Here is a 13,156-nt window from a genome sequence, read left to right on the forward strand (position 1 = left end):
GAGAGAGAGAGAGAGAGAAGGGAGTGGCAGGGAAGGTGATTTGGTCACAATCCATATAGTTAATAGCAAAGTCATCAATGCTGCCATGCTTTATCAAAATAGAAATCACCTAGAACATGAAGATTAAATGAGAGAGAGGGAGGGGCTGGGAAGGTGTTCTGGTCACAATCCATGTAGTGGAAGGCAGCCTACAAGAATTACCGATGGTAAGGTACATCCACTTTACTGCCCTTGTATACATCTTTCAGCTGTATATTTGGCTTTAACAAAGTAACAAGAAGCTGAATGCGCAACGAGATAGTGAAATTCAAACCTAAGAGAAAATTTATATGAAATTACTGGAAAGTGTGTGGCAAAAATTATAAAATACAGACAATTACAAAACACTTGCATGGCATGGATTTTATTGCATTTCAAGATTTTATGTTTTCCCAGTGCACCGAAATATTTAATATTTCTCAGGTATTCATACGGGTGGCGTCGTTCAACAGGCGTGATATTTCGGAAAGCCAATTTCTTGCCATCTTTAGGTGTTCATGGAGTCTGATTTACCTCTGATGGATGCTGACTTTATATACTTACACCCCCCCCCCCCCCCCCCCCCACACTTTTCATGCAACCTCCATCTGGCCGCCTCTGAGAATGATCTGGGTGCGGTGGCTGGGAAGCACAGCACCTGGTAGTGGGGGAAGTGCGGCACCGTGTGACGGATCACAGACCACAGTACTTCTGCAGCTGTATCCTGATGGAAGTGGATTTGTGTGTAAACAGCTGCTGTGCTTTGATCATATTCCAGGCTTGGTCCCAGGCCTTGCTTAATGGAAAGCAGCTGGCCTTATTTATTGGCTCGTCATGTTGTTGGATCTCCATTGTCTCTTTGAGAATACAATCCCAGAAGGTGTTTGTTTGCTGCAACAATTTTGTGTCATCATGATTCATCACATGTCCGTGGAAAATGCAGTGCTCTGCCACAGCGGACTTTGCACCTCTCCTGTATTGTTCGGATCATCTGGCCTACATACATTTTTTCACACTGGCAAAGGATGTGGTAGACTCCTGGGTTCCGAAGTCCTAGGTCATCCTTGACAGGTCCTAACAAGGTTTTCATATCGGATGGAGGGCAAAACAAGCACATTGCGTTTTCGGCGTATTCTCTCAATTTTTGCTGATGTATGGTATAATTGCCACTGCGACCAGTTTATCATCATCCTCAATAGGCTGTGGTCTTGGCTTCTTCGACCTTACAGCATGTTTTATCTGGCAGTAATTTTAACAGTTTATGCGGCAGTTCAGCTGCTAAGCTGTCACAGTCCGATATTTCGTGTGCTTTGTGTACAAGTGTGCTTAGAACGCCTTCTCCTTCCATATTTCCACACACAGTTTTCTACAAGCGTTTTACAAGTCTACAACTGTCTTCTTTCTTATAGGCAGTTCACCTGTTATTAAAAAGTCCACACACATTTTAACTCATAGGTATTTTAACGGTAAAATTTTTATAAGACTTAATATGCTTCCCGCAAACAAAGTTTTTTTTAATGTTGCGACTAACTCAATCGTCTTCCTTTTTGCAGCTCCACTAATCCCACCAGTACCTTATTTATGAGCAATAAGGCTCATAGCTCCACCACACTTCACACGATTTCTTTCTCTGGCTATAAATCCGTATGACATGCACCACTTCGTAATCCTTAGGGATGAGGTTACTGCAACAAAAGTAAAACAGATTCGTTCACCGCTGCTGAAAACACAATGGAGGGAAATTGTATTAGCCATTCAAAAGAGAGCGCATTCTCAAGCTGACATCATCTGTTTCAATATTTCTCACTGGCTACTTCAAGAACATCAAATGCAGCATTAACAACTATGGTTCCTTCAGAGCTGTTCAAAAACTGAGGAAGTTAGAGGAGAAAATTAAAAGTAAATACATGTACAAATATAAATGTTTTTACTGAAACTTTGCTTTGGGTAGGGTTGGGGGGGGGGGGGGGATATGACCCTCATGACATGGCCTCTCTGCCTTTGCATCTGCACCTGTCAGAAGTATCTATGCAGCACATAATGAAAGTATTATGAGAGCTTTAATTACTATCTATACATCACAGCCAATACTGTAACAAATTGAGAGACATTACCATTACATAGAACTTGGGCTATATTACATATTGTTCCATCACATCAGCTTACATTTCATATTCACATTCACTGGCTCACCAAGACATAACGAAACTGTCACCTTCCAGACCTCAACCTTTATTTCACATTCACATTCACATTCACATTCATTGGCTTTACCTACTCTCAACTCAACTATCACCTTACAGTTTAACCTAGATCTCAAGCTAAACTACAGGTCATAATAGAAATGCCTGGATGCAGCAGTAAAAGAAAATGCGAATAATTCATGAGACTCTGTCATCAATATCAAGATTCCGTAGATGTAGATACACAAATCCCTTTGTTTCAGTCTGCCACAAAATGAATATTTCTGTAATTTAGGCAGATAAATAATAATTTCTTCAACATGAAAAGTTCCTAACTACATATGTTGAAGAAATTATTATTTATTTGCCTAAATTATAGACTTTTTCATTTTTTGGCAGACGGATACAAAGAAATTTGTATATCTACAGAATTTTGGTACTGATGACAGTCTCGCGAATTCAGATCGAGTGGACATCGCCTTCTCCATTTTCTATACTCCAGCATCCAGGTATTTCTGTTAGGAACTGTCGTATGGTCCGAGATCTAGGTTAGGCAGGAAGGTGACAGTTTGATTGTGAGTTGCTAAAGCCAATGAATATGAACATGAAATGAAGGTTGAATGGACAGAATGACTGCAGCAAATCTACAAAATTAATAAAGGAAAGTTTATACAGCAATGTGAGTTATTCATACCAGTCACTAACCTCCAAAAGTTCACTACTATATAAAAATTCCTACTTATCAGATTGCCATAAAACAAAAATTTCCATAACTCAAGCAGATCCCGTAATAACTGCTTCAACATAAAAAAAGCCTAGCTTTTGTGTGTGTGTGTGTGTGTGTGTGTGTGTGTGTGTGCGCGCGCGCATGGGCAACACAAGTAATATGTGCGAGTGTGTTATCAGCATAAAAATTTGCTATTATGTAAGAATTACTTTTGATCAGACTGTCACAACAAAATTTCTGCAATTTTGACAGATCCAGGAATAACTGCTTTTGCACAAGAAGTGCTATACCGCTATATACATCAATAACAGAAATGTAAAAATGTAGCAAAAATAGAAAATAAATAAAGAGCTGTCTACAAAATGCGCGTATTTCATACTCGTCATTCACCACTATCAATATTCTGTACATCAGACTAAATCACTAATACTATTACACCACAGAAGTGACACACACACACACACACACACACACACACACACACGCACGCACACACGGCCCTATTCACATAAATGTGAGCATGTCTAAGTTTGACATGCGGGCTTTCAAATAGAAAATGTGATGAGTGGCCTTCTACAACGTACCCTCAGACTCAAGAGTTGAAATATTAGAAGTTTTGGCTGGTTTCGTTGTCTAGAGGGTGGAATACGTGGTTGCCACATTACAAGCCAAATACTCCCGAGTCTACAGTATACAATATGAATATACACATGAATTGCATGACCGAAGGTTCCTATCACTTGGCAATTGCGAATTTTGAATGTGACATAGAAATTTATAAATGAAAGATTGCAAATAAATAAAATCTGCAGGTACTATTTTTAACGACATTAAATGATGAGTAAGATAGCAGAAGTACCTGTAAGAATGCCGTTTATTACTGCAAAACACTTATTGGTTTAGATGGTCCAGCAATTAAATAAGATACAAGTTGAATAACAGGGAAACAATAGATTCCTATTTCATGTAATTAGTTATGAACAACAACATAGCTCGCAAGATATTCACTTATAAATGCATACTACGAATATATTTATAAGGGTGCTGCTACTGTTTTTTCGTGCAACTGTAGAGTACTTATGGACTGACGTGATCAATAGTAATAGGCCTCTTTGACCTCCAATAACTCATGTACTATTCAAGTTACATGCTTGTAATTCATACCAATGTAGGTTTACACTAATAGCTTTTCTAAAGACACTTTGATCGACAAAATCGGATGAACCGTTTAGATTTTGGAAATTCATTGCTGGGTGTTACTTGTATAATTTACAGTCAGATACTTATCTTTAGACTAATAAACATATTGAAAATCTGATTACACCATCAGAATCATCATGCAAATAATGGTAATGTACATGTTTCTTTTTAAGGTATCATTATTCCTCTGGCTACTATTAATTTCTACATGAACTGTGAAATGTCTACTATTATGGTTTCACAAAGTCCGCCATCTTTGGCACTCCCTGCATTCACATCTCCTTCATCGACACAAAGCACAGTCCTCAACATTGCATCAACACGGAATTCCCAGCCACTCGGTCCACCTGGGCCATGTGCTGAGGCTCCCCTCTTGCACTGGCCGATGCTCGGCACCGCGCAGCCGCTGCCCACCGAACGGCCCGTGTGGCCACGCTAACTCCAAACTTAGAATATTTTCAGGGCACCGCAACTCACCCGTTACTTCACAGACATCAACTTGTAATGGCCACTCACAGACAGCAGGTGGCAGCACAGCAGTGGTGGATATATACATCAAGTCGGGGGCATGCAGAAAACAGTGCAGCTGTTGTCATAATGTGTAAACAGATTGATGTATCTGACATCCAAAAGAGCACAATCGTTGGCTCTTAGGCCAAGGGTAGAACCATTTCTGAAATGGCCAAGTTTGTAAACTGTTCACGTGTCACTGTGGTTAAAGTACACCATGGAGGGCAAAATGCCATTATACAAAACACCCACCGAGGCAACTGCGGTGCACCACAAGCCATAGATATCAGTGGTGAACAATGGCTGCAGAAGCGTAGAGGTGATTAGACATGCAACTGTTGAACCACTGACTGCCCAGATGAACCAAGGGGCATGTCTCCTCAAAGACTATTCAGCGAACATTGTTGCGCCTTGGCCTCTGCAGACGGTGTTTGGTTGATGTACCCATTCTGGCTGCCGTTCATCAATGACAAAGGCAGGAATTTGCATGCCAATACCACAACTGGATGTCCACTGAGAGGTGACAAGCGGACTTTTTAGATAAATCATATTTTATGCTTCATCAGACAGTTGGCCATTGGCGTATAGGTGTGAAATGTCTGAAAGCAAAGGGTTCAGGCCAAAGAATCGAGTGTTATGGTCTGGGGAATGTTTTCATGGCATTCCCTGAGTGATCCTGATAATTGAGGAAGGCAAAATGGATCAATAAAAGTATGTATCTATCCTTGGGAACCATGTCCCCCCTTCATTCAATTTGGTTTTCCTTGGTATGCTGGAAACTACTAGTAGGACAATGCAACGTGTCACACAGCTCACAGTGTACGTGTGTGGTTCAAAGAACACCAGAATGAGCCTACTATAATCCCCCGGCCACTAAACTCCTAAATTAAAACCCAATCAACAATCTGTGGGACCAACTCAACTGTCCTGCAGCCGCTTTCCTTGGGCACCCCCAAGGAGTCTGAAACCGCAGCGCCTTGTCCGGCGCCCACTCAGCAGCCGCCGACGCAGCGTCAGGAGACGCTGCCTCTCTTCGTGGGTCCCGACGCCCCATCGCGTCGCGTCCAGTACCAGAAGCTGCGCCCGTGGTCACAGGCGTGCACCCTGACCTCGGTTTTCAGTCGGTGTTTCCCGAGGCCCCGCGCAGCCAATGCTGGGGTGCGGACCGGGGACTGCCACCGACAACAGTCTCCGCCCCGGTCTCTTCTGCTACGCCTGCGGCCAGACCCCTCCCCCGCCGTCGACGCTCGCCACGTCATTATTCAACGATGGTGCGGCAATTTGGGGGGGAGGAGTGTTATATCCTAGCCAGTAATGCCACCCGAGCCCGCTGCCAAAAGGTTGGCAGCATCAAAGTCCGGACGCCGTCCGCATAAGCAGCGCCAGCGAGACAGGAAATCGCCGCAAGTCTGCGCGCGCCACCGCTGGCTTCTGGTTTCTTAAGTGCTGGAGTCGCAAGCGCTAGGACAGTTCTGTATTCGCCGCTCAATTGTATACTCGCCACCGAATTGTGTACTTGCTAGTCAGTTGTGTGTTCATTGCAGCAGAGTAGTTGTTTGTCGTCAGCCGACGTTGACCTAGCCGCTCCGACTCTGACTAGACAGATTTCTGTAGACACGGAGTTCACTACTGTGTTTCTGTATCTTCGTTAATAAAGATAAGTACCGACTTTTATTTGATCAGAGTGTTTGGGTTTTCATCTTTCTGTTCACTGTTCCATCGGACCGGTCGGCCCGCTATAAAAGTGTGGCGGTGACTTCGTAAGCCGTTTCTACAGCGAATTGTTTGTCGCTACGAACGCCGCCACAAAAGAAATAGGTCAAGTAATTCATATTTTGTGCCTAACATCTTGTCACTGGCAATTACATTCTATGCTGCCACATACTATTGGCTGCCACCAACCTGACAACCACACATGTTGCAAGAGAAACCACAGTAAATATGGAATTCTTTATGTTCTCAACATTATTTTAGATGAACCTTGAAAAGAAATTTCCTGAAGCATTCACATCAGTTGCAATGTTCCACAAAAACAAACAGATGTAAGGCTTGCAGACCTGTACGTATTCCAGTTTCATGGACAAGAGTGTACCATAGGTACAAAAGGATTGAGAGGAGGGTGTTGACTACTGCAAAAAAGACATTTAATGACAAAATATTATACGATGTAGCAAGTAAATGCAAAGTACTCAGAGTTGTCATTTAGCAGCAACAAGGGAGAGAGAAATAAAGGCATAACAACATACAAATAAGACAAGGGGGTGGGGAGAATAAAGAAATAAATGATCCTCACCAGCTCATTTGAGTGAACGATCATTGTTCAGGTATTGCTGAGGAACTATAACAAAAATTCCCAAAAACATTTTCATCATCCAGAGTTAATTATGCACAAAGCAAAGTTATATTATTACATCAAAATGCATACAAATCATAAAAGACCCCTTAATAAACATGGTACCCAAGTTATCTGCATCAAGAAACTTTCCCAAGTATGTAAAACAGGTGAGAGTTGTGACTCTGCTAAAGATAAGTACTACAGAAGACAAAGAAAACTGCAGGTCCATTTGCTTGTTGTCGTCATTCTCAAAAAATAACAGACTAAGTTACAAAAGACAGATTAATGAATTACTTGAAGACATACAACTTTCTAAGAGAATCACAGTTTGGGTTCCAAAGTGGCAGAAGTACAGAATCAGCCATAATAGAATTCACAGAAATGGTACCTGATGCCCATGACAAGGGTGAGTGTGTCAGAGGCACATTCTTAAATCATTCTAAGACTTTTTTAATAATGTTGACCAAAAGATTCTACTAAATAAGTTAGAATCATTAGAAATAGTAAGTGTACCTAATGACTGGTTCTGATCATACCTACTAGATAGGAAACAAAGAGTAGAGGTAACACAAACCTCAAGTAAGGCTCAGCTTTTAATAAAATACTTACCAGAATCACAATGTATTAACACAGGAGTTTCTCACAGTAGCATATTACCACTAAAACTGTTTCTGACATACCTCGACAACTTTCCCAATAGTGTTAGTCATGAGGGGGAAAAGTTCTCTCTGCTAATGACAGCAATATTACATTTGCTGAGAGAACAAAAACACTTCTTGCTCAGGAATTAAACGAAATCTTTCAAGAAATTTACAACTGGCCAATATGTAATAAAGTTACATTGAAAATCAAGAAAATAAGTACCATGAAATTTGGTTTGAAGATGGCAAAATGACACTCTTAAATTAAATATAGATGGTACCTATATAGACAGAGTAACAAACATAACATTTCTAAGGATGAATATTGATTCTCAATTGAAGTGGCACGAACACTCAAACAAACTTGCAAACATAATGTTCTCAGAACAAAATTTTCAGTCCGCAGCGGAGAGTGCACTGATATGAAACTTCCCGACAGATTAAAACTGTGTAGCAGACAGACTCAAAACTCGGGACCTTTGCCTTTCACAGGCAACTGCTCAACCAACTGAGTTACTGAAGTACTACTTACAACCCATTCTCACAGATTTACTTCCACCAGTACCTTGTCTATTACCTTCCAAACTTCACAGAAATTCTCCTGTGAAACTTGCAGGATTAGCGCTCCTGGAAGAAAGGATATCGTGGAGACATGGCTTAGCCACAGCCTGGAGGATGTCTCCAACACTTCTCCGAAGTTTCGAAAATAGGAGACTAGGTACTGGAAAAAATAAAGCAGTGAGGACGGGTCATGAATCGTGCTTGGGCAGCTCAATTTGTAGAGCACTTGCCCATGAAAGTCCTGAGTTCGAGTCTCAGTCCAGCACACAGTTTTCACCTGCCAGGAAGTTTCATATCAGCGCACACTCCGTAGCAGTGTTACCATTTTACTTTGGAAAAACATCCCCCAAGCTGTGGCTACACCATGTGCCCACAACATCCATTCTTCCAGAAGTGCTAGCCCTGTAAGTTTCCCAGGAGAAAATGGTTCAAATGGCTATGAGCACTATGGGACTTACATCTGAGGTCATCAGTCTCCTAAAACTTAGAACTACTTAAACCTAACTAACCTAAGGACATCACACACATCCATGCCTGAGGCAGGATTTGAACTTGCGACCGTAGCGGTCGTATGGTTCCAGACTGAAGCACCTAGAACCGCTCGGCCACACCGGTCGGACTTCACAGGAGAACTTCTGTGAAGTTATGAATGTAGGAAACAAGGTACGGGAGGAAATAAAGCTGTGAGGACAGATTGTGAGTTGTGCTTGGGTAGCTCAGTTGGTAGAGCACTTGCCCACAAAATGCAAAGGTCCCAGGTTCGAGTCTCGGTCTGGCATACAGTTTTAATCTGCCAGGAAGTATCAAAACAATGTTATTAGTGTCTTTTCAACATCTGTCACGAAACAACCTGTGTCTTTTAGTTACACACTATTCATAGATATAATACATTCTTATCTATAGAATACTTTACTGGAGAACAAATGCACAAAATATGAACACAGTTTTCAAACTACAGAAAAGGGCCATAAGAACAATAACCAAAAATAGTGATCAGCCTCGTTTTAAACACTTGTTTGAAACATTGAGGATTTTTAAATGTACCACAGGAGTACTTTTACCAATCAACTATCCACGTCAAAAATAACTTTGATAATTACTTCACAAACAGCTCTGTCCATGACCTTAAGACAAAGTCTAGATTGTACTTACATTTGCCCTGAAAGAATAAATGTGAAACTGAAAACAGTATTTTCTACCAAAGGAAAATGTACAATAAATTGTTCATGGACATTACAAAGATAACAAACTTATTTAAAAAGGCAGTTAAAAAGTACCTGTTAAGCAATACATTCAATACAGTGAGGGATTAGTTATACAACACAAAGTAGTTGTTTGGTAAAAAATGAAATGTAAGATCAAATCTATGTAATGGGTTGTGCTAACATCTTATCCTCTCTCTGAGCTCAACGTCTCACTCATTATAGAAGGATGCTGACCCAATTTTTCAGGCAATGGAATAGGAATTTGTGGTACACAAAGTGAAAACTGCACATCATAATAATGGCTGTGATGCCAGCTGGTACTCAGTATAGTGTGACATCATGAAATAATGGGTGTATGGTGTGTGCAGTATATGCAGTGATCACTATTGAGAAATGAATGAAAAGTGTAGCACAAGCTTTATAGAATATCAAAGTACTTCTTTGAAAGAATGTGTTATCAAAACAGTACTGTACATTAAGACTAAACAGAATGAGATTGTAAATGGCTGGCCTATTATTTGGAAGGATTGAAGCTCCAATAAGACTAAATAGAATGAGACTGTAAATGATTGGCCAATTATTCAGAAGGATGGAAGCTCCAATTTCCATCTGGGAACTCTGATTTAGGTTTTCTGTGATTTTCCTACATCACTTCAGGCAAATGTCAGGATAGTTCCTACTACAAGACCACAACCATACTTGTCAAACTGGATCTGTGTGTAAAATGTATGCATATGTATTCATTGGTCCTTAAGCTCTAGTACCAGGAAATATCTAATACCCTCGTAAAACTGACACATGGCTTAATAAAACTACAACTCCTGTATCATTTTCAAGGGAAGCTCTAATTCTTCACAAAGCTTTAAAGCATATAGCATATTCCCTTAAATATCTAATAAAACAGACTGCATATCTTCAGCTAAGTTTAGAATTTCCACCTCACAGAAAATATGTTTAATTAAAACATTGCCCAATAAAAGTCATATGCCACAAGCAACACACGCAGGCAGCTGCTCCCACTAAAGGACATAGCATGTGAGCTGCATGGTTTGCTGAAATATAAGTGATCTTCACCAACTTCAGTTACTCCATGTCACAGAAAGGTCTTCATGAGTGTCTAGATATTTGTTGTTGGTATGAAGCATTAGCACAAATCAAAGTAAATGACGAAGCAGCTACAAATATAAAATATGGCACTTTATACAACTATCGCAAAAATGTATACCTGAACACACTTTTTTCTTTTTGTGTTTCATCTAAGATACCACTGAACCTCCGAAGTAGCAAGTGCATTGATCTGTTTCAATTCCGGCCAGCAGGATTTATTAGTTCCAGACAAGAGGTTTATCATTGCTCTAATTCCAAGGTCACTTCATCATTTGTAGATTTTCAATAAAAATGAATATTGTGGAACACAAATGTTTTTTGGATGAATAAGACCTTACACACCAGTTTCACTATGGGAAGTTTTCATCAGATGGCTAGTGGCAGTATATCAGTTCTGCACACTAGAAATGGGACTAGTTTTGTAAGCCAATGTGTCCCAACTCGGTTGCCTCACAGTTTGCTGCATCTAGCATTATGAGATAAGATGGCTTCACTCAGGCAAAAAGAGGCTCTAAAAGCTACATCCACACCACATGAAAGCCTCATAGAAATGGAGCAAACAGAACCTGTTTGCATCCTAAGTTCTTCTGAGGCACTGAAAAGCATTCAGTGTAAGCAGGGTGTCACATTAAATAGCATTTAGAAGGTCTCACTTTCAATATCCTAGGGTCAACAGTTGTTGCAGTTTTCAATCCAACGTGAAGGTCAGTAGCCTTAATAGCATTATAACCTAAATTAAGGTACACATTCACAGTTCAATGAAATTGACTTTACGCCAAGTTCAGTAAAAATTGTGGCTCAGTGGTAATGCGCCAGACTATACCTGAAAGTCTCAGGTTCAATCACCGGTCAGTCTCGGAATTTTTATGTGTCACTTTTCACTTCTTTTGCCTCTGCCATTGTTTGCTAACATAAAAACTGTCAAGTTTCACTGGAGTTAGGAGTCCATGGTAAGCCACAGTAGCACCCATAACTGGCTGAATAAGACAGTTAAGAGATCGAAGGAAGTACTGGCATTACAATTCCCATAGGACCATGTCTAGTAAAGCATTGTGGTGTTTGAACCAACCTTTTGGTTGATGATGACTTTACTATTTTAGATGGTAAAAATGAAAATATACAGAGGTCCTCAAAAGCTAATATAAAACCAGTGCATTCTGCATCTCTCTTTTTTTTTTCCCAGATGTCGGGTATGATAAAACAAGGATGGACAGACAGAAAGACAGACACAGGGGTACCAAATGGGAGGTTTTATACAGAAACCACTGCACTCAGCAGTCTCTACAGTGTTATGGCAGGCATGGATGCTTCTCTAATGGCTTCAGACCTATTGAAAAGAGTTCCACTTGGAATCTATCAGCACACAAACTCACATTTGCTGCTGAAGGAGTGGCCTAGAGGTAGGTGCTGGCCCCTATTATTTTGACTTTCTACCAAATGTCTTTTGGTGCCCATGCAATACAATTGAACTAAATTAGTCTTGTGTGATATTCAGTTCAATGCTATGTATTATCAGGGACTACAACACACTAAGTATAACCAGTACTCCAACACCAGCTGAGTAGCACTGCTGCATGGTGGTAGCATACAGAAAGTTTAAAGGAAGACATGACAAACTAATCTTAATGGATCTACCAAGTGTGTTGTTGTTGTTGTTGTTGTTGTTATCATCATCATCATCATCATCATCATCATAATCTTCTGCATTAGAAACTGATATAAAGTCACGTAGGCACAGCATTGAAAAAACCTGGTCCAATGCCTGTGGTTTCAGTTTCCATATGCCCAGTTGTCCTGTTTCCCACACTGGTCCACAGTACACTGTTTATCTAGTACCACAAGCAGCAACATTACTCAGTCACTGCTGGACAGCAGTTCATTCTTTGTGTTTTACGTCGTTAACACACATTGTTAAACCAAATATCACACTAGACAAGGGATGAACAAATGCAATAATTCAGGCATGGAAACCTACATAATGTTGCGTTGTCAGGCCACAGCTGTGTCCTACGTGAGCGACAGAAGCAAGTGACTTCTGGATACGCAACACTCCAATGACAAGCAGTGACATCAGGCAAAAGCCTTGGGTGTCCTGGGTGCGAGCGACCATGTCACGCTACAAGATGGCTGCTTAAGAGCCAACCAGCTGTTTCTATAAAACAGTGTCCTTAACCTATAGAATACTGCAGCTGGAGAGTAAGGCTACAGAATTAGGTTTACTTAAGAAAATAAAGCGAAAAGGAATGCTGTTCATTTCTGTATGTTCTGTATACTAAGTTTTACGTATACTGTTTACACTGCATCGCTAAGTATATTTTTAATGTCTTGCCAAAGAACTTGATCTTCATGCCGATCCCAGTATATCACACACACATTTAATCCCTAATAAATTAAAATGAACCATGAAATTTTACAGATATTTGATGCTGCGGACGTAATTCATGAGCAGTCAGTGTTAAGGCCAACCGTTTCAATTACTCTAAGTAGTCTGTAAAAGTAAAGCTTACAAAATTTTTGAAAAGAAAGTCAAATGTTTTGTTCAATGATTTGTCTAAAACTATGAAATAAAAAATATTAGGGAAACGTTTGGTGCACCTCATTTTCTGTTCATCATTCTGAGCATCATTCAAAGGCATGTAGAACGTTTCTCTGATCTACTTATTTCTTTT

The 13,156-nt window shown here is 40.4% G+C and overlaps 1 protein-coding gene across 1 annotated transcript in view; it reads right to left on the bottom strand.

The window, feature by feature from the left end:
* LOC126469818 (exportin-4-like) overlaps positions 1-13,156 on the bottom strand; it is a 225,342-nt gene that overhangs the window by 171,928 nt on the left and 40,258 nt on the right. The gene's annotated exons all lie outside the window — the stretch shown is intronic.

The sequence above is a fragment of the Schistocerca serialis genome, chromosome 3 (genome assembly GCF_023864345.2).
Source record: "Schistocerca serialis cubense isolate TAMUIC-IGC-003099 chromosome 3, iqSchSeri2.2, whole genome shotgun sequence".
Taxonomy (NCBI): Eukaryota; Metazoa; Arthropoda; class Insecta; order Orthoptera; family Acrididae; genus Schistocerca; species Schistocerca serialis.